Source organism: Amblyomma maculatum, unplaced genomic scaffold, assembly GCF_055883805.1.
Source record: "Amblyomma maculatum isolate TAMU_Amacu unplaced genomic scaffold, ASM5588380v1 scaffold_19, whole genome shotgun sequence".
NCBI lineage: Eukaryota > Metazoa > Arthropoda > Arachnida > Ixodida > Ixodidae > Amblyomma > Amblyomma maculatum.
The window spans coordinates 4,469,302-4,489,487 of NW_028146744.1; the positions used below are offsets into that span (position 1 = coordinate 4,469,302).

The 20,186-nt window shown below is 44.0% G+C and overlaps 1 long non-coding RNA gene across 1 annotated transcript; it reads left to right on the top strand.

Moving 5' to 3' along the window:
* The first annotated feature begins 17,602 nt into the window (after positions 1-17,602).
* LOC146171593 (uncharacterized) lies at positions 17,603-19,492 on the top strand. Its single transcript, XR_014702803.1, has 3 exons — positions 17,603-18,077; positions 18,165-18,304; positions 19,133-19,492. It is a non-coding gene; the product is annotated as an uncharacterized LOC146171593 (long non-coding RNA).
* The last annotated feature ends 694 nt before the right edge of the window (positions 19,493-20,186 follow it).

Sequence of the window (20,186 nt, forward strand, 5' to 3'; positions counted from 1 at the left end):
ATTCATATGCACAACTAGTCCGTCTTATGCATGCAGCTTCAGCGAATTCAGACAATCGATCACTCGCCGAAATACACGTCAGCTTCTCTGTGAGGCTCGTAATCCAACCAAAAGGTCTCGTTATCACGCAACACTCTTCTAATTCTTGCTGAAACGAAAAGAAGCAGGCGCTTTTTGCAGCGTACTCACACTTTCGAGTAGCGAACGTGTCGTATGGAGGGAGCGTAACGAATGGGGGCAAGGCACTACAATCCCTAGTCCGTTCGTCCTGTATTTTGAGGTATATACAGGTATTGAACTTTCTTCAGGTGTCGCTGGGTAATCTCGAAGACAACAGCTGGAAAGAAAAGAGATTTCCTCTGTTCGTTTCTTAACATTGCGAGGGGGAACGAGTCCTTTTGGTTAGAAAACAAGAGTTGCAGAGAAGCCAGCTTGCAGCAAGTGGTCGATTGCACATATTAATGCATATAATAAATATCGTTCGATAACCGACGCGGGTTTTTTACAGCTTACCCAAGAAAAAGTCGCAGGCGTTTAGCAGGCCTTCGTTCACCTTTCGGCGCGCAGGAGTACCGCTAGACGAACGCCGCAGTGGCTGCGCACTCGTCCGTGTGCTGCGTGAGCCCCCGTTCATCGATGTTCGTCGGCAGTCGCCGCACAGTCACTCCACTTTCTGCTGGTTTCCGAGTTGAACAGAGTCGGAACAAGTAGTCCGGTACGTCAAAGGCGTCTTCGTCCTCCCTCCTGCGCCGTGGATCGCACCGACACAACTGTCACACAGCCAGCGCAACGCTATAGCAACGCAAGGAACACAGCCGCCATTTTCGCTCTACTCAGTTGACTGGCTTTGGGGTTACCTCGTTTCGCTCACAATTTCGGTCATTATTCAGCGCATGGGCAACGTCACCACTTTAGTCTTGTTGATGACGTAACCGCAGTCACCGGTGAGATCAGTGATGACGCAAAATTTCAATATGGCCGCCGACCAATAGGAGCAGGGCAAGATGAGCGGTTTGAGACACAAGCGTTTAGGGGTAGCTCGGCTGGAAACGCTGATTGGCCCAAAATTTGTAACGTCATATATGACGTCATAATTAACGTCATGGGTCACGTGATATTTTATGATGTCATTTCCGGATGTAGGGCGCACGTGTTTTCCCTAGACTGTCCCTGGATTCCCCGTGCTTTTCAGAGCGCCCGGGCGCGACCCGGCTATCATAACCCGGCAGCATGGCGCGGTGGTGTCGGCGGCGCGCCGCAAGCAAACGGCAGCTGCCCAGCCGATGGCCGTCGGCGGAGAGGCACGAGGCCTAGCTTGCATGCGGTGCGGACACCGTGGAAACGGCAGCGACGGCACGCTTCGAGCCGTGAAGAGGTTTCCGAACCAGCTTGTCACACCACACGAATTGCCGGGGAAATCACAGTTTAATTGCTTTTCCTATATCTAGATCTGTGTGAGACCTTTCGGCTACAAAAACAATCGAGGTTCGCCAACGCAGTGCGATCTGTTCGTAGGCCGGCCGGGCGAATTTTCCATTGACAACTGCACACCATGTTTGCGGTGATTCCGCTCTTCTGCACATTTCGTATATTTGCAAAACGTTTCCTTGCAAAATAGCTTTCTCGGTGCGACGTCTTTCAGGCGCGCAGGCTGTCGGCAACGGTCGTCCGTCCCGTTGCCACGCGTCCCGATATAATTCGGTCTTTTTCTAAGCGAAATAGTTCATTATGAATTGTTTTAACCAGAAATGCGCTCGGTGACCGCTCTTATTGGCTAAAAAGGGCCTAATTTCCTCACTCCAAACTAATGCGCCGGCCAATGCATATGATGCAGGCCGGCAACACCGCGGCGCCGGCGCTATTATAAGCACATCCTAGCTGCAATAGCTAGCTAGTCGATGACTGTAGGGGGCAAAAAAAAAAAAGCTTTGAGGACAAAGGGAATAGAGATGCGTACTAGGTCATTCGACTCTACAATTTTTTTAGGTCAGAATTGTGATGCTGGGAGTGATATGTTGATTAGAAAAAAAACAAAAAATAAATAAACTATAGTATTAAAGGATGACCTCTCACTGTTTTGGTTACCCTGTTATTAAAAACAATTAGGTGCCTAATGAATATCCTATTCTCATTTGGGCTATGATTATTATAAAACTATGTAAGTCATTTCACATTGATCAGGGCTTGTTTTAGATTAAGTTTAATAAAGCAAATCCCCATCTTGCACTTGGAGCATAATGCCTTCATACTTCAAATAAAGCTGATGGAGCATATCATAAAGTCGCAATTAATACAACCGGATTTCAGAACATTCAGCCTCAGGATTTCAGGCTAACAAGAAGAAATGTTGTACATTGTTACTAAGGAGGTCATGTTATATATGGGTAACTATAGGAGCATTATAAGATGTGCACTTTTTAAGTAGTACAGAACTGTGCGTAGCCTTTAGAAAACATGAAAATATTGCAGCGTATATCACATGAAGAGTAATGGCATTGTATGTTTTGTAAGTGTCAGCATATGTTTGCTGTCAAATTGAGATCCATGTGATGCATGCATCTTTTAATGACTTAGTGCTTGTTCTAATGCAATGCATGGACCATTTCAGCTTGTCATGCCTTCGCATGTCTAATATGTAATAAACAGCGTTTTACGTCTTCTGCATTTCTTTCACGGCAACAAGTTTTGCATCCGTCATATGTGTCAGTTGTGATTTTTTAGTGTACCTGTAGCCTGAAACAGACTGCTAGCTGACTGCCATCACAAATTTGTTTGTTCTATATTCAAACACTACATTTATTTTTGTTCATAAAAACATTGAAATGCTTTAATAACTTTCATTGCCTTGAGTAAATGTTTGTCATTTGTTACATTGATTGCTTGCAGTCCAGAAATTCTTTACATTCTTATTTGGCTATACCTTACACTTACAAACACATATAAAGTTATATATGTGCTACAATATTTCTCCTTCCATTTAGTATCTCTCTCACACAACCTCAGAGTTTAAAGACAATTATTTATCAAACGGCACTTGTGAATATATCTAAGTGGACACTTTTTTAATTGCACAATGATGGCATAATGCAATGAAGAATAAGCTAATGTGGTCCACCATTTCAGTTTGCAAAATCCCCGCAGGGGGCACCTGTTAAAGCAGGTGTTTGTGTGTTTTGTGCGACAGCACGGACCCCGAGCACCCACGCTTAGCCGTGCGTGGCATCGTCGTGTCTGGGGAAAAGGGGATCCTGGTGGTTGAGCCGATGCCGAGTGTCTGGACCTTTAAGGCCCCTCGACACACCACTTTGGCCCACGCTTCCCATAGACGGCACCTCCGGGCTGACCCACCCGGGGGAAATCGGCAGTCGCCTTTTCCTGTTCTCCCCTCCATCTTTCACTTTCCTATTTTCTTTCTTAGAACTGTCCTGTCCTCTCTTGCCTTCTTCATTTCTTCCTACTTCCAGGCGGCGAGGGTTAACCTTGTGTGGCTAGCTACCCTGAGTTACGCCATATTGGGTTATAGTTACGGTGTACAGCTGGCGTGGGCAGGAATTGGCAATTTCTGTCCCGTCCCCTCGTTGGGCTCCATGGTGGGTGGCTGGCACTGCAGCCGAACAATACACTTTTTTATGGCATCTAAACTCCTTAACCCCGATCGTCCTCCTTCTAAAAGGGGGCGCACCGAGACCACCATGTTCTTCTCAAAGAACATAAACAACTTTCCTCGTTTCCACGTGGTCCACAGTGACCACGAGGAAATCACTGCACGACTTGTGTCCCCATTTGTTGTTTCTCGAACGTTGACTGAGGCCATTGGCCAGGGCTATAAGATAAAGAAACTTGGAAACGGTGACCTGCTACTAGAAATAATATACAACCATCAGTATCAGAAGCTAAGTGCAGTCGAATCATTTGGAGAAATACCGGTACAGATTAGCCCGCACCGATCACTAAACACTGCCCGAGGAGTCATCTCTGATGATGACCTTAGGTACGTGAGTGAACAAGAACTTCTTGAAGCCCTGAAGGAACAAAATGTAACAGATGTTTACCGGATAAAAATCAGACGAGATAACAAAGAGATAGAAACAAAGCACATTGTACTCACCTTTGCTGCAAGCACTCTCCCAGAATCTGTCGAAGTAGGCTACACAAAGATAAAACTGAGGCCCTACATCCCTAACCCACGCCGTTGCTTCAAATGTCAGAAATGTGGCCATGGCTCTCAGAGTTGCCGTGGCCGGCTCACATGTGCAAAGTGTGCCTCGCACGAACATCCTACAGACAACTGCGAAGAACAGCCGCTTCTCTGCTCAAACTGTGAAGGTAACCACCCAGCTTATTCACGCTCATGCCTGTACTGGAAAAAAGAAAAAGAAATAATTACACTGAAAGTCACCGAAAACATATCTTACGGAGAGGCACGAAAGCGGCTTTCTCTTCCTCAAAAGCCACACTACTCCGTTGTGACGCAGCAGGGCGCGGCATCACAGCGGTCGTCGGCACCTGCCCAGGAAGCACACAGTTCTTCCAGGGCAGCGCCACCTGCGCCCTCGGTGGAGTCAGCTAGCGCTACTCCACCACCACCCGCAAAGCTGGCTGCGCGGACCCCCAGGTCAGCCGGCCCAAAGGCCTCGACCCATGAGTCGAGGCCTAAAACTGACAATCCTGTGCTTTCTGCACAGTCGTCCACCGCATCTGAAGATGCGATGGACACAACTTCTTCACCCCAGCTGCCTAGGCGGCAAAGCTCACTGGAGCGAAAAAAAAGGGAAAAATCCCGATAACAGGTCCCAAGGACCTACAAACCTAAGTTTAAACTTGTCCCCTAAATAACTTTTAATTATGGCACTCCTCATTTATTGGAACTGCCGAGTACTCTTTAAAAATTTAGATGATATATATGAAATTCTTGCGGACTACCAACCAAACATACTTTGTCTGCAAGAAACCCATTTAAAACCAGCAGACTCAAATTTCCTTAAGCAATATATTATATTCAGGAACGACAGGCAAGGCAGCTCTCACTCCTCTGGTGGCGTTGCCATTGTAACACAAATCAATCCCCTCTCGAAACATCTCACTCAACACAGACTTAGAGGCAGTGGCAATCAGAAGCTTAGTTTATGGTAAAATAACAACGGTATGTTCCCTGTATATTGCTCCAACTTATAAGCTAAGTAGCGAAAGTTTTGAAAAATTGATTGATCAACTTCCGGAACCTTGGTTGCTGGTCGGAGACTTTAATGCTCACCACCCATTATGGGGATGTAAAAGAACGGACTCCCGAGGTGTTCTAATCGAAAAATTCTTATTGTCCTCGGGATCATGCTTACTAAACACGAAACAGCCAACTTACTACAATATAGCACATAACTCTTACACATCCATAGATCTAGCCATTGGCTCCTCGATGTTCCTGGCAGCTACAGAGTGGACTGTCATTAACAACCTATACAGAAGTGACCATTTTCCGATCTTAATAAGATATACTGGGAACGGAAATGAAAATGTGTCGAATCTCAGAAAATTCAAAGAAAATGCAGCCAACTGGAAGATGTTCAGGGAACACTCATCACTGCCTTGTTCTTCCATTAGTGGTCTAGATGTAGATGAAACTCAGCGCTTGATTACACTGCACGTTATAGAAGCTGCAGAAAAATGCATCCCACAAACGTCAAGTAAGCCACGAAACAAACGAAGACCCTGGTGGAATGCAGAATGTAAGACTGCTCGTGAGGCTCAGAACAAGGCATGGTCGAACTTGCGACGACACCCCACTGCCGAAAACCTAATAGCCTTTAAGCGAGCAAAGGCAAATGGCAGGCGTGTTCGACGCATCTCCAAGCGAGAAAGCTGGGCCTCGTTCCTTTCGTCTGTGAACTCTTATACTGACGCACACAAAGTCTGCAACAGAATAAGAGCACTCAAAGGATATAACACTCTCACACCTCTTGTCAGCACTGGTGGCGACACACTAGAACATCAAGCAGACACACTAGGGAAACACTTTGAATACATATTTAGCTCGGCACACTATACAGATTCCTTTCTGCGGCACAAGGTGACCGAAGAGAGTAAACCTATACATGATAAGAGACCATGCACAGGAGGGTACAATAGCCCGTTCACACTACAGGAGCTGAAGAGTGCACTAGACACATTCAAGAACACAGCAGCTGGTGCTGACAGGATCACATATGCAATGCTCCGGCACCTCCATGTGGACACCCTCGAAACCCTACTCTGCCTGTATAATAAAATATGGGCCACAGGACGCTTTCCTCAAGCATGGAAGGAAGCAATCATTGTCCCGATATTAAAATCTTTCAAAGAACCCACACTTGCAGCGAGCTATCGGCCCATCGCCCTAACCAGTTGCTTATGCAAGCTTTTCGAAAAAATGGTAAACCGTCGTCTTGTTCACTTCCTAGAATACAATGGCCTTCTTGACACAAACCAAGCTGGTTTTAGGGCTGGGCGATCAACAGACGATCAGCTCATTGCATTTGAGTCCTATGCAAGGGATGCTTTTGTACAGAAACAACACTATCTGTCTTTTTCGATCTTGAAAAAGCATATGATACCACATGACGCTATGGTATTATCCGTGACCTCTTCTCTCTCGGTATCACAGGGAACATGTTGAACACGTTAAAAAGCCACTTGTCTGAACGAACCTTCAAAGTTCGTGTTGGCAATACATACTCGAAGCTGTTTATACAGGAAAATGGTGTCCCTCAAGGTGGTGTCCTCAGCTGCACGCTTTTTATTGTCAAAATGAACTCGCTAAAGGGCGTGCTGCCAAGAACCATCTCTTATTCTTTATATGTCGATGACGTCCAGATAAGTTTCAAATCTTGCAACCTGGCCATCTGTGAACGCCAGATTCAACTAGGCGTCAACAAACTGTCTAGGTGGGCTGACGACAATGGGTTTAACTCTGCAAAGACCGTCTGCGTGCTTTTCACTAAGCAGCGTGGCATTAGACCTGAGCCCAACATTACACTGAGTGGTCAGAGCCTTGCAGTTCAAAAAGAACATAAATTTCTTGGTGTAGTTTTTGATGAAAAGCTTTCCTTCATATCACACATAAAACAGCTGAGATTAAAATGTCTGAAGGCAATGAACCTGCTAAAAATTCTGTCCCACCAGTCCTGGGGCACAGATCGTGACTGCCTCTTGAGCCTTCTGAATAGCGTAGTTTTGTCTCGTATTGACTATGGCTCAATGGTTTACGGGTCAGCATCACCTTCTGCCCTAAAAATGCTCGATCCAGTGCACCACCTTGGCCGTCGCCTTGCCACGGGTGCTTTTCGAACTAGCCCAATTGCTAGCCTCTATGTTGAGGCTAACCGATGGTCATTACAGCGAAGAAGACAATTTACTGCTGTAAGATATGCTACCAAAATATTGTCTCAACTGAAGCATCCTTGTCGCCGGCTCCTGCTTGACACAGCTAACACAGAACTTTTCACAAGAAAACCGTCACTAATACCACCATACCCAATAAGACTAGGCACTCATATTGAATATCTGGATATCCCGGTTGGCAGCCTCCATACAACTTCCATAAAAGACTTCATCGCTCCGTGCGAAATGCACGCTGTTAATTGCGACCTAACATTCCTTCAAGTCGGGAAACATGCCCTTCCTATAGCCATACAACAGCACTTCATGTCTCTGCAGGCAAAATACATTTGTAATGAGTATTACACTGATGCCTCAAAGTCGGCTCAAGTCTCATGTGCCGCACATGGACCACAATTTTCACTAACAAAAACACTGAACAGACATACAAGTATATTTACTGAAGAATCCCATGGTATCGTTAGCCATGAGACACATTATAGAAAACAAAATACAGTCATTGGTCATCTACACAGACTCCCTTAGTGTTTTAACCTCCCCAACTTCTTGGAAATGGCACAATAAGAACCCAGTCCTGAATACTCTATTTAACAACCTTATCACTGCCCATAAATTACAACTTAAAATTACACTTTGCTGGGTGCCAGGCCACTGTAGCATACCAGGTAACGAGGCGGCTGATAGGCTTGCTGTGTCAGCTGCCTGTCGAAATACTACAGACATCGACAAAATAATATACCAGGACCTCAAGCCACACATTAAAAACAAAATTCGACAACAGTGGCAAGAGGAATGGGACACAGCGACTGAAAATAAACTACACACTATAAAACCTATCATAGGCAGATACACTACAGACAAAAGAGACAGATTCAAAGAAGTAGCCTTGTGCAGGCTGAGAATAGGCCACACACATACTACACACTCATACCTTTTAACGAACTCTCCTGCACCACGCTGCTCGAGATGTGGTGGTCATCTTACAGTAATACATATTTTAATTGAATGTCCAACACTTGAAAAACAAAGGCGAAATCATTTTCCCGAAATACACAAAAAACATATACCGAAACATCTGTGCATATTTCTTGGCGATGACCCAATGTTCTCACCCGAAAGAGTTCTTAAATAATTTTCAAAGGTAGGGTTTTTATGTCATATTTTTTAACAACGCCCACCCGTCCCTCTTACTTAGATAACTAGCGTTTTAACATTTACATTTTTTCTTTTAATATTTCACTCAGACCACTATACATCTCGGAACGTTTTAGGCTCTATACACCACTGTTTTTATAGATCATACACTGCAAACGAACTTTTAGGCACTATACACCATAGCTTTTAGCACATCATCATCATAATCGCCAAAACTATCGCATCAACCGGAGATGGCATTTCACCTTGTGTTTGGCGCTCTTTGGCCATAGATGCCCTTGCGCCAGAAAAAATCAGTTCATCATCATCATCATCAGTTTGCAAAACACTTATGAAAGAGAAAGGTAGCATGCACTATAGCCAATTTTTAACAAAATGTTCTGGGCATATGCCACCTTTTATGCAACTAATATGTCAACAGCAAGAAAAAAAAAACCCTTTCTTATACATTACTAAGGTGTAAAGATGAGTAAAACGAGTATTTGCTGAATTTCGGGCTGTCCAGACATTGTGGGATTGCTTTTCAGAATATAAAAAGGCATTTTTCTAGCATAAAGGAGGGGTTAGAAACCTTGCTGTATCCATAGGGGTGTTAGGACTGCACTGGGTGCAATGCTCAGGAAAGTGTGGCTGGGAATGGGGGGGGGGGAGAGAGAGGGTGGTAATGCAAAGAGTGCAGTTAGAGAAATATATGCAAGGCAATTCACATGCTGCAATACTGTGGGCCTTAAGTTCCTTTCCTCAAGAGAATGCTTTTTCTCTTTTGTTGCTGTAAGAGAAGGTTATTGTTAAAATGAGAGATACAAGTCAGTCCATCATGAAATCGAACCTGACTACCCCCACTATCACTCCGCTGCCGAAGACCACTTTGAGACTAAATGTATTCTGTTAGCAAGGCATCACTGCTCATTGGTACCTTTTTTATTTGCAAGGAGGCTACAGTAGTCTGTGCTATTGCTTTTCTATGTTGCTTGCACCTATAGCATGCAGTACCTGAAGTAGTAAATGCTGCACAATTTCATTTGCAGACAAAGCACCTATACCTTGACAAAGTAGTGGCAAAGATGGATGATTTAAAGCTCTTTCTCAAAGATGATGTGTGGCCGCAGTGTGCAAGGCTATTGAGCAGAAATTCATAAAATCAACTGAGCTCAGAATATCAGTAGACAGGCGCCAGAAGTTCAAAAAGAGTATGGTAGGGGAATGTGTCTGAGGTTCAGGGTTTTCATTGCAGGAAGAAAATAAAAGGGGCGATGCTTGAGTGCACTGGTAGATTTTATGCCGAGCTCTGCATTAAATCAAAAGCGATTTTAGAAGCCGCAGGACATATCTGGTCCTCTTGAAGTGAAGAGATTTCTTTATTCTACTGAGGGACCTCTCAAGCCTTAAAGTATGTATTCCGAAGCTTACATCCTTCTACGACAAGCTGTCTGATAGAACACATTTCATCGAAATGCCTTGGCTGAGGAGACACCTCAAATTAAAGTGGCAAGAATTGGACTCGAAGAGGCCAACAGTTGGGCAGCATTGGAGTTCCCCAGATTGAGATTTTCTAGAGCCTCTTCCCAGCCTGCAACTATTCCTAATATATGAGTGTCTATTGTATCCTGTGAGAGGAGGAGGTTGTGTCCTGTGAGGAAGAGGACCTATGATGGGTCAGTGCACGCTTTCAGATCTTGCATTATCATCTCTCGTAGGTGAGCTGGTAAAAAAACATTGATTTTTACTAACCGAGTAGCAGCTTTGAAGCCTTAAAGATCGGAAAATGAAAATGTTGGCATGTCAGGTCTTTTTTTTTTTTGCTTTATGCTCTTTAGATCAATACCAGCTTTCAAAACAAGATTTATAATATCTGAAATTAGTTGCTCAAAGCAAGATGACTTCAGTGTTTCCCACTTTTTGTACACAAGCGATTTCTATAATTAATCGAGGGGTATGCTTATTTAATTTGTGCGGCAGGATTAATTATGCACTTGTCCCTCTGCCATGGGGTTTTCTTGGCAGGAAATACTGGAGTGGGTTGCCATTACCTTCTCCAGTGAATCACATTTTGTCAGAACTCTCTGCCGTGACCTGTCTATCTTGGGTGGCCCTACACAGCAGAGCTCACGACTTCATCGAGTTTCGCAAGCCCCTCCCCCACGACAAGGCAGTGATCCATGAAGCTAAAGTTAAAGCTCATCTACTTTGGTCATCTGATGAGAAGAGAGGAGTCGCTGGAGAAAGATTTGATGTTGGGAAAGGTTGAGGGTCGCCGGAGAAGGGGTAGGCAGTGAACGCGATGGTTAGATAGTATCCTCGAGGCACTGCAGATGAAGTTATGTGATGTTAGGAAGATAGTGAGAGACCGGAAAGCGTGGCGTGACATGGTCCATAGGGTCACGAAGAGTCGGACACGACTGAACTGAACTGTTCCTCTGCAAAATTTGTCTTTTACAGCGTAGTTGTTGAAGGCCTCAATTATGACTGCTTGTTTGTTTTTGTAACTTCAGTTCTCTTCTGTGTGTTCGAGTTGTCCTTTGACTATTAGAATGCTTACTTCTCAAATGGCATTTCTACGCCCATATTTGCATGTGAACGCTCAGTCTAACATTCTAGCTGGTTCGTATTTACTTTATTCTTTGTCACTGTGTCCGATGTAATTGCAGTTGTCTTGTGCATGTTCAAAGCTTTCAACAGTCCTTATGAAGAGTTTGTGGAAGCATAAAAAATATGAACTACAATACAGCACATTGGCCAGTTCTCAAGGCTTTTGCTGGCACTGCACTATGCCTGATGTAAACAAAATTGTTCACAATGGCACCGTGTTATAATCCTGGTCGCATATCTGCCAGTTTGCCACTTTTTAGTTACTGTGCTTGTTACCAAGTATTTCTACATGCTCAAAGTTTGCAATTCTTGTGGTTTTTATGTGCCCTTTTATTTGAGTGGTCCCAATCTAGAAATTCATCTGTCAAAAACCTCTACTTAGTTCTTCACAAATGCACCTTTCTTAAGAAAAGAAAAAAATATGACATATGCCCCTCGTAATATAGCTTATTATCAGTCGTGGGGTATGCTTGTTACGTTAAGAAATGAATGAAAAAAAAAATGCCTCGGCTTGCACCATGTTGTGCGATACGAAAAACGAACTTCCCCAATCGAAGAAAGCCTTGACGACAAAGTAGTTGATGGTATTGCGCTCAAGTGTGTTCATAAAGAAGGGGGGGGGGGGGGTTACCCCACATTATTGCACCGGATGTCGCAGACATACGCATTGGGGGTTAGAAATGAAGTGCTCTCATGGGATAGAGAGGAACGAATACAACCGTTCATGGAGACTGCAAACATGCGCCTTATCTGCACTTGTCTCCTCGTTTTTGTGTTCTTTCTGAGTTGTAAACCATCAACAGGCAGCAAGGCTCGCATGAAACGGGTACCTTATACGCAAGAACGTTGATCCCAGTTGAATTCCAGTTGGAGATCCGTTGTTATCGAACTGGTATGAACTGGAAGTTTGTTCCTTAAACTATTTACATCAGTTAGGATTTTTGCCTGGGTGGTTTCAAAGTAATGTAGAAATGTTGTCAGTGTTGTTCAAGTTACTGCCTATGAAGCAACACAATTTTACAAAAAAAACAAAGGTTGTGAGCCGCCTCATGCATTTATTTTTTCATTTTGAAAATGTTTCAAGCTACAATAATTGCCATGTCAGTCAGTTCAGTTCAGTCGTGTCCGACTCTTTGTGACCCTATGGACCATGTCACGCCACGTTTTCCGGTCTCTCACTATCTTCCTAACATCACATAACTTCATCTGCAGTGCCTCGAGGATGCCATCTAACCATCGCGTTCGCTGCCTACCCCTTCTCCGGCGACCCTACACCTTTCCCAACATCAAATCTTTCTCCAGCGACTCCTCTCTTCTCATCAGATGACCAAAGTAGCTGAGCTTTAACTTTAGAATTTGACCCTCCAATGAGCAGTCAGGGTTTATGGTCGACAATATCAACTGATTTGTTCATGTCATGTCACTTTGCGTAAAACAAGCTCTAGCTTTTTACAGGAATGGTTTTAGAGTGTGCTAAGGAAAGAAAGTGTAAAGAAAGATGGAATAGTGACATATGTGGCCTCTTTTATGCATGATGTTTGTGTGCCGCACATGAAGTGAAAAGATATCTCTGTTGGTTAACGGCTTTGCACTCAGTGGATTAGTCATGCAGTGTTGCATGACAGACCACCGAAGCCCCAATACATCCTACAAAAGACTAAAAATGAGAAAACATGACGATGAAGTTGAAGGCCCATGATCTGCCAGGAAACAATGGGGTGGCTCTGAGAAGGACTTTTATATTGGCAGTAGTAAGGATAGCAGTCTTCTGCTTTGTGGCTCTTCACTTCGCAGTGACAACACTGGTGTATACTGCACTAACACCTACTGTAGTTTTGACCATGCTGTCAGTTATTCTGAGAGCTGCGGCGGTGAGCATCAGCCAGTGCTCTAAGTTTCAAGTGTTCATTTGTAAAAGATCTGTTCTAGATCCTGCTAAAGAGTCTTGTATTATCCAATTGAGTTTCCAGAATTTTCACTTTCTCTAGAAGCCCTCATTCCATTTAGGCATCTTTTCATTCTTTCCAATCAGAATTTTCAGTCCTAATTGAATTTCCATAATCAAATGTCTTCCAGTTTCCAGATGACCTCCCAGCTGGAATAAGTACTTAGTCCCAACTGCATAGTTTTAACTCTCTGTGAAGAAGCAATTTATTTTTATTAGGGGCTGCTAAGTTATGGTCATCTTACGGATTAGAATTGATATTCCTAATGAACATCCAAACTGAATGGACAATTGTTATGCATGGTGAAACTGGAATTCAAACTACATTTCAATGATGCATTGTGTGTGCACTGGCTAAGATGTTAAAGGAAGCTGGTGCATTTCGCTCCCTATTAAAAATACACCCAAACATATTAGATTTCAATACGCTTTGTAGTTAAAAATTTTGCAACTAATTTCAAAGTCCAATCTGGAGTCAATGATTTCAATTCAAGCATATTAGATAGTCTCGAGAGCTAAATTAAATGTTTCAGAGAGCAACTCATGCACTTAGGTCCTGGACCCATTTACAAAGGAGCAGCAGACGTTAGCTGCAGAGTAGGATAAAAATATTTACACATTATTTAAAAAAAAGTGCAAGAATTAGAGACCCTATGTCTAGAAGATCTATTAATGCGAAAGTATTACTTCGCTATGTTTATTTATTTATTGTAAGTACCTACAGTGCCCATGAGGCATTATAGTAAGGGGGATACAACTACATACAATAACACATTCAAAGAAGATATAAGGAAACTTGTTAGCAAGGTAACACAACACCATGATAGGACACTAAATGAATTCTCAAGTAGTATATGTGATAACATAAAATACATTAACACAGCGCTGGCAAATGCACAGATTTCTGTCCGCAGACCCCGTCCGCACACCGCATCCGCAGAACGTGTCTGCAAAATCATGTTCGTAGCAGTTGTGAGTAATTGAGAAGTGGTGGAGGTTAATGAGTGTTGTCAATCGATGGAGGGTGATGTAATGTTGCAGCAGCATCCGTTCTTTTGCATTGCTCCAATGCAGACTCTGCAGTGCTCTTTAACTTTGCAACATTTCTGATTTTAGAACCCTAAAAAGTGTATTCATAGCTGTTTTCACAATTTCAGGAATGCCTGTTTAAGTTCATTCAGTGAGACCATTAGACTGTGTTTTATTGATTGCAGGTTGCACCAAGTGTGAAAGTGCGGGAGAAACCAGAGGTTGGAGTTTTTAGTTAAAAATGGAGTGGCTCTAAATTGCAGCAGTGCCATCGAGCAAAGAAAGCTTTTATTGTCCTGCCAAGAAAAATAGGAAACATGCAACAAGTGGCATTCATAGTTAAAGATAAATATACTGTATTCTTCACGGAGGTGTCATGTCGTAAAGCGGCAGTCAATATCGGTTATGTAAGAAACACACATTTAATTTACTGAGAATTATCATTTTATTGATATTTGCTCTTGTGGTGCTAGCCCACATAAAACTGCAATACCGTATCTGTGGGGACTTGCATAATTAAAGGCAGGGACAGTACCACATCAAGGTAAAGCTCACTCATTGAAGAAACCTTTTTTTTATTTGCAGTGTTGTTTATATGAATTTCCTATCTCAAATGAAAAAAATTCACACTAAGACTTATGCGAGTTTCTACAAGGTCAATATTTTTATTATAGATCGGTAGCCATCTCTTACATCATTTTCTTATTTCAGACTCACAATAAAATAGTTTTTCTGTGTTTATTTCTTCATGAAATTGGACCAGGCAAACGATTTTTCAAGTAAATAATTTCAAGGTAAAACAGTCTCATTGAGATCAAAGCCAGTAATAAACACACTATTATCAGCATACATGATGAGCTGAACACTGTTGTCAATATAAATTATGTCATTTATGTACAAATTCAGCAAAAGTGCGCCTAATAATCTTCATTGAGGTACTAAACAAAACATATAAAGGATGATTTGTTTTTGTTACGGTTCATCTGATTCCTTGAATGGGACTTGATTCAATTATTTCCAATACCTTTGCGTGTGCTGGTAATTAAAAAAAATATCTCTACGAACGTGTGCTCCATGCTCTAGCAGATTTCATAGAGTTCCCCGATAGAATATTGAGCTTTTATATTAGCATTGCATGACATGTTAATTGGATGTGAAGCATGTTTGATGTTCACAAATGCATGCCATTTCCATAATTTCGACTCCCTTAATTGTACGAAATGTTGGCACAGAGCTGAAGTGTTGCCATTGAATTGGACTCCAAATTGTTGACTGGGGGCCAATATCCAAGTTGGAAATGGTCATTTCCGATTTTGATTTGGCCTCAACTGTTTTGTTAAACTTGGAACAAAGCCATACTGCCGCGGTGCAATCCATCGCTACGTACGTGGTTCGGCTAGAGCAGCTCTTTAGATACAGTGACAGACACAGAGACCAATGACAATTTTTTTTAAAGAAACAGCCAACAAAAGTGAACTGAAAACATGACAACCGCTCACCCCATACATGGTTACTATACAAAGGCACACTGCACTTGAACCTTGTCTAAGACGACTAGCGCGTAGGATGCATCCGTAAAAAAAAAAAAAAAAAAAAAAAAGACGTACATGGCATCGAATCCAGGTGCGTACACTTCTGCCTTTTCCCGTGCTCTCGAGTTAAGTGATCCTTGGATGGCGACTATAACCTTCGAAATGCGATGCATTTATAAAAAAAAATACACAGCGGCACAAAGCCGCGGTGTATATTGTAGCCTATCGCGAGGCCTATAGTTTGTCGTCACTGCAGCACTGGAAAGAACGACGCTGGCCACGTGCTAGCTGCAGCAGCTGTGGAATGCACGAGGTAAATGAGAATTAAGCAGTACAGTACTTTATGAAGCAATATTCAAGACGATTATGCAGTTGTTATATAAAATGTCGATACTTCCATTAACATCGCTGAACAAAGCCGCAGAATACTCTAGCTGTTAAGCCTGTTGTATGGGCTTAGTTAGCGTTCGTCGCGGCAGCAGAGTGACGCTTGCCACGTGTTCTGCAGCTGCTGCACGAAGACTCGGAAGAATGCGTGAGGGAAGCAGGTAATAAGCACTGTAGCACTTTATTAAATCAAATTTGACACGATTATGCATGCCTGTATGTACGTATAGTCTGGTAAAGAGGCCTAGCGCGCAAGTTATTTTGGTGGCCGCGGCGATTGATACGAAGCCACGTGCAACGTAGAGAGGGAAGAGGAGTACGGGAGGTGCAGGTCTGCGGTCTGCCAGGAAACATTGGGGCGGCCCTGAAAAGGGCAGTTTGGATGCGCAGCGACGTGACGGCGTGGCGAACACAACGCCCTGCACTCGTCGGCCCTTTGCCGTGCACCGTCAACAGTGGTGCACTACGTCGTACGCAGTGCCTAGTTATATGCTGCCCTGGATGCTGTAGCGATGCTTCTACTGTAGACATTTACGAAGGTTGCGGCGATGATCTTGGAGAGCTGATCGATGCCGCGATCCCTGACATGGGCTGCTGCGTACGAAGAAAATCCTCGGCCTCTTCGCAGCATACAGGAAACGGTGCTGTAAAGGAGTAGAAAAAAGTTGCATTATGAACATAGTGATTTGATGAATGCGCAACATATTACAAAACCTTCGACAAAGAAATCTGCGTTCTTGTACCTCAATCAGGGTTGAGAATGCGCACGGCAGACGTGCGCCTCAACATAGCAGTCAGGCAGCGGTTAGTTGCCGACGGCGGATGTTTTCGTGGAGGTCTCCATAGCCGTGGCCGATTTTTTTTTTTTTTTTTTGAACTCGAGGAGCGTCCATGCCACGAGCTGCTGCTGCACACGGTCCTGCAAGCACGTGGGGAGAGACAAGCGACACAGCACTTATAAATAAGCAAAATGCGAGACAATTTTGCGCAATTTATACTTACCTTGACGGTGCTTGCGATCTCCCGCTGGTCGTCGCCATTATCAACGTCATTCCGCCGAACGTACAGCACGGATCGGCGTGCTGAAAGCGCATTCACGTAAACGCCCAGGCCCGCCATCGTCGAGCACCTCGGTGACCGAACGCGCCGGTGCCATGCAGCAGCGAGATCCACGAACCGAATGCCGGAATCGCGCGCGTTGCCAGAGCGGGGGGCACCTAGCGATTCCCTAGGGCGTCTAGGGACGAAAAAAAAACAAGCAAACCCAATTTTTGATACGTCACGTCCCGTTAAGCATCAAGCCCGACGCAAAAAACGTCACGCCAGGCCGCGGCGTGTCCACCAATCAGCGTTTCCAGCCGAGCTACCCCTAAACGCTTCTTTTGAGACTGGTTTTGTATTGAGAGCGTTACAGAATTCCCCCCCAGTCTCAAACCGCTCAACTTGCCCTGCTCCTATTGGTCGGCGGCCATATTGAAATTTTGCGTCATCACTGATCTCACCGGTGACTGCGCTTACATCATCAACGAGACTAAAGTGGTGACGTTGCCCATGAGCTGAATATTTACTGAAATTCTGAGCGAAAGGAGGTAACCCCAAAACCAGTCAACTGAGTAGAGCGAAAATGGCGGCTGTGTTCCTTGCGTTGCCATAGCGTTGCGCTGGCTGTGTGACAGTTGTGTCGGTGCGATCCACGGCGTAGAAGGGAGGACGAAGACGCGTTTGACGTACCGGTCTAGTTGTTCCGACTGTGTTCAACTCGGAAACCAGCAGAAAGTGGAGTGACTGTGCGGCGATTGCCGACGAACATCGATGAACGGGGGCTCACGCAGCTCACGGACGAGTGCGCAGCCACTGCGGCTGCATGCGCACCGCGTTTTTTTGCTATCGCGGGCTACCAGCTTGCGTCGGGAAAGTAACATCGTTTGCATCGCATAGGCATCTATCATCAGGTGCGTGCGCTGATAGCGGAAGCCATCGGGCGGAACGCTGATTGTCGTCGAGGCGCCGCGCTGCGATATGGAAAGAAGTCGCTAGGCAAGGGGTTCTGCGTTGTGAACGTCACAGTAGTGAGTAAATGTTGGTTTTGACTGTGTGTGTTTCGCTATGACTTCGAAACGTCATTGTAAACTTGTATTGTGCCTATTTTATTACAGATCTGCGACGCTAACGTACGCACTTTTGACCCTCGTCGCCCCGTGGGACCAAGGACTCCAAACAACACGTTCGTCTAGCGGTACTCCTGCACGCCGAAAGGTGAACGAAGGCCTGCTAAACGCCTGCGACTTTTTCTTGGGTAAGCTGTAAAAAACCCGCGTCGGTTATCGAACGATATTGATTATATGCATTAATATGTGCAATCGAGCACTTGCTGTAAGTTGACTTCTCTGCAAGTCTTGTTTTCTAACCAAAAGGACTCGTTCCCCCTCGCAATGTTAAAAAACGAACAGAGGAAAGATCTCTTTTCTTTCCAGCTGTTGTCTTCGAGATTACCCAGCGACACCTGACGAAAGTTCAATACCTGTATATACCTCAAAATACAGGACGAACGGACTAGGGATTGTAGTGCCTTGCCCCCATTCGTTACGCTCCCTCCCTACGACACGTTCGCTACTCGAAAGTGTGAGTACGCTGCAAAAAGCGCCTGCTTCTTTTCGTTTCAGCAAGAATTAGAAGAGTGTTGCGTGATAACGAGACCTTTTGGTTGGATTACGAGCCTCACAGAGAAGCTGACTTGTATTTCGGCGAGTGATCGATTGTCTGAATTCGCTGAAGCTGCATGCATAAGACGGACTAGTTATGCATATGAATGCTTGTTAATGTACAAATTTAGTGTTATGGCACCAGGAACCAAATATTCAGTGTTTGAAATCTCTTTACTGCCTAAGAAACCGTAGCGCTTAATTGTGTTGTGCAGGCAATCTTAACACATTTTTGTTTATATCACTGTGAAGCTACAAGGCTATCTTTACAATGATGCTTGCTTGGACAGCCCTGTGACACGTTGCCAACATTCCTGTGAATGTTTACCACCTCACTGTGGGCTAGTTGGTATGGATCTTTGATTGTATACTAGAACATGCAAAAGGCGGTCTTAAGTGGATGTCATTGTTTGGTTATGCAGGAGACAGTGACTACCCACTGGAGTCATGGCTGCTTACATCAATGCCAAGTCATCCCAGACCCAACTTGCTGTCCCTTCTCTGCTATCACCTTGCAGCCTGGCACAGTTGGCTGTGGTCACTAGCTGTGTGGTAAACATGCTTAAACCGAAAAGCGTAGCGTTACAGCAAGGTAATAAATATCCATGATGCTTATTGGAGTCAGAAAATGGCACCAAAGATTTTTTACTGCCACATATACTCAGTAGAAGCACTTATTTCTTGGCCGCTGTATTTCACTCGAGTGTTTTTATTGAGAAAGAGACTTCATACATACCAGCACACTTACCTTGATGTACAATGACCATACAACATTGGCAAGTATATTGCAGAATAATTATTGGGCTCAAAGAAGCCGCTCCCTTTCAACATATTGAAGCTACCTATACAAATAGGTACTGTATGCATGGTGCAGTGTGTAAAACGCTTACATATCAGAGGTAAAAATGCCAGCTGGATGGTATACTACTAGAGATCTTGCTCGCAGTGCTAATTGCTGTAACAGCTGTTAGGAGAATGGTGTACAAATACTAGGCTGCAGTGCCCACAATGATTGCTGAATGATTACAAAATTCTAGTGAAAATAAAATAAGCATCACACATACATTGTTAAGGCAATGTGTGAGCAGATGTTATCTACACTAATAAAATGTGTAAAACTGCAAGGGGACTGCTGAGCAGCTTTAAGGCAGTAGAGGCAGCCAAAACATGAGCGTTCAAAATTATTTTACACCATAAACATGGTAGAACGAGGGAAATAAGATGGCTGCTCAATATAAAACAGCACTAAACAAGGGTTGAGGAGGAACCTTGGTTTGCTAGCCAAAATCGAAATGTGGGCTCGGCTTGCAAACTGAGGCTCCCCTCAATCCTTGTTAAGCGCTCTTTCATACACCATAAACATGTGATAAGCACCTCTTTACATAATTGTCACCTACTTTTGACCTTGGAATTTATTTTCCAAGTTATTTTCACCAAATAATCAGAAAAGCATCTTTTGTGCAAACTGGCTTTTCA